Consider the following 2948-nt stretch of genomic DNA (forward strand, 5'->3'; position numbering starts at 1 on the left):
CGACTTAATGAAACAGGGGGAAAGGATTATCACAAAAAAAGAAGACAAAATTACAAGATCCCTCCTGTTTCTCTTATTTGTGATATTTATTAGCATCCTTCTCCGCTGAGTTATCTTCAACTCAGTTACTGTGACTGTACCTCACTTATTTTTCATTATCGCCACTCCGTTTTGTCTTTTCTTTTTCTTTGGGTATTCCAACTTTGCGCATTTACGGGATGTGCATATGGTTTGAAAATGCAACACAAACCTAAGTGAGAAATGGAAAATACATCCTCAGCCACCAAAGTTTCAACAAAACTTTTTTTTTTCATGTGGATTCAAGGTTGTCTGTTATAACAGAGCGAGGTGATTCACTACGACATTTTTTCTCATCGTTTATCTTTTTCTGTCTTACACAAAACAGTATGATTTGACTGAAACACACATCACCCAAGCCCAAGATACCCTTCCACGTTCTGGGTCTTGAGAAGTCTGGTCTGAATCATCTGGATCTGGATTCTACTAACTTTTTCTTACAGGACTGTATAAAAACCTCTTTAGACTCCCACAGTTGGTTGCTGCTCCTGACCAAGCCTTTACTCTCCCTAACGCAGAAAATGTCCAATATTTACCCACAAGGACTTGTGTCGTTGCCAAATTCTCATCTCTGAAAGCTTACTGTAACTTTTTTTTGCTAGTTGTTCAAGTCTGGCCTAAAAATGGACTTGAAGTGGGTGAAAAAGATACGATTTGAGGAACAAGGTGGAGCTGGTTTGAGATGATCAATTCCATTGTGGAACAAAGAAATGTCTCCGGTTGAAATACAGCAATTGTTCATGTCAAACGTATGTTCAGTCACTCTAAACATGTTAGTCGCAAAGTGCAGCATCGCCCCCCTGTTGTCTGGAGGACTAAAGAAGGGTTACAGTCTGTGAATATCAGTGCTGTTGGTCTTTGGGACACTAGTTCACGTGTTCACCAAAGATACATTTTGTAGGACACTCACTGAATCATGGTTATTCTATCAAAAACATAATAAGCACTACCAAAATCGAGAAAAGGGTAATTAAGTCATGATCATAAGACAACAGTTTTGACTCTGAGATCACAAAACAATAATTTTGTTTTCTGTCATTAAGTTGTATGCATAATTAGCTTCAAAGCAACCACAGCAGGGCGCTGTGTTGCTCTTGTCAAAAATGGAAGAAAAAGAGATTTGATGTTACCTTTATTATTAATGTTTTTATTGGGGTTGGAGATGATGGGGCAGCCACTGATGACGACTGATGAGACAGATCTCTGTCATTGTTTATTTTTTCACTGTGCCATTTTACAGTGTCTGGCTGGATGTGAGTGTGCTGTATCTGGGCTTGCTTTTGATGAATCCATATTTATTTTTCATGAGACAAACACGAGTGTACCTCTGCCGACCTTGATCAACCACCTGGAACAATGGCAAAACCGTCAGCTTCACTTAGAGTTTTCTTCAGGTGGTTCTGTTTTTATACAAAAAACGATAAGAGAAAATGTGACAAAAAGATCAACACAAATAATGCATAATCCACAAAGTATATTTTTACATTTGATGTCCTGTCAGAGCTGAGTTTTTTTAAGTCAGGTTTTTTTAACCACATTTCTGCAGAGAGCTACTTTAACCACAGTGAAATATGATAGCCTCCAGCCTTTGAACATATCAGACATTTAGTTTAATTCAAAAATTCTTTGTTAACTGGTATAAAGAAGCCCTTTTGTGCCATTTGTAGTTTTAATAGAAGCCGTTTAAGAAAAGGTTGACTGAGGAAACAAATTGCAAAGAGGGAATTTAAACCTGAAGCAACTGCATTCAAGGTGTCCTCTGTAGCATCAGTGCAAAGCATATGTACCTCCCTGTTCTTTAAAACAACTGCATTTGCATTGACAGCAGGCCAGAGAACCTGATTTTGAAAATTTGATGGAGGTGAGATGGGTGGGGATGTTTTTGTTTCTCTTTCTGAAAGAGAAATCATATTTGTGAAAAGCGGCATTAGGACAGTGAAGAAGGTGTACACTGTAAAAAAAAAAAAAATCCTAACAAATTGATCTGCGCTGGAGTTTTTGTGAAGGTCTCACTTCTTTCTTTGCTGCTGCAGCAATCTGTTTTTCTAAATATCACCCCCTCATTCTTGCAACATAATTGGAAGTATGTGGAACTACACCACCTGTAACAGTCACATTTGACCACCTGGCTAAACGACTGGTAAGGATAGTCATTTTGTCTGCCTGCAGAAAACCAGGAATTCAAAATGACAAATGATTCATTAATCAGTAGGGAGAAAAAAAAAACAGGCAATCAGTATGCTCTGTATTTGACTCCATCACCCCAGTCTCCATATTGTAATTTACAGACCTTTATCTTTCTGTGATAAAAGGAAAAAGCCTGAGGGAGACAGAGAGAGGCAGAGCCATGAATTGATATTCAGGGGTGGTTTGTATGTGCGAGTTAGGGCACAGAGGAATGAGCCCGTGAATTCATTATAACGTAGTTTCAAATATTATGATTCAAGCTCACGCTCGCTGGGCCGTTACGCCGGCGGAGAAAAGTCCCGGGCACGGAAGGGATGGAAAGGTAACATCTCGGTAGTGTGAGCGCGGGTATGAAAAGCGAGCGAACGCTGGCAGACAGGCGGTGAGGGGATCAAACTCATCAGCCTGTTCTCGGAGAAAAATCCCCATTTCACTCTGCTCTTCCTCCCCTCCCCTCCTCTCTGCAGAGCAGAGCTTTGTAGAGACGGAACAATCCTGTGCTGTGGGGTCAGACTAAAATTTGATTATAAAAAAATAAGAAAATCAGATTCAACAATAAATTCTGAATCGAATGGCCTGTTGACACAAGGCATTTCAAAAAGGAAAGAAAAGAAGGAATGATTAAAGTTAACTGCTCTTACTGGTGAATTTGCACATTTTAGCCCATTAAATGTGAATCACAT

Source organism: Diplotaxodon limnothrissa, linkage group LG7, assembly GCF_057381915.1.
Source record: "Diplotaxodon limnothrissa isolate DT_005_m linkage group LG7, D_limnothrissa_male_GT1.1, whole genome shotgun sequence".
Taxonomy (NCBI): domain Eukaryota; kingdom Metazoa; phylum Chordata; class Actinopteri; order Cichliformes; family Cichlidae; genus Diplotaxodon; species Diplotaxodon limnothrissa.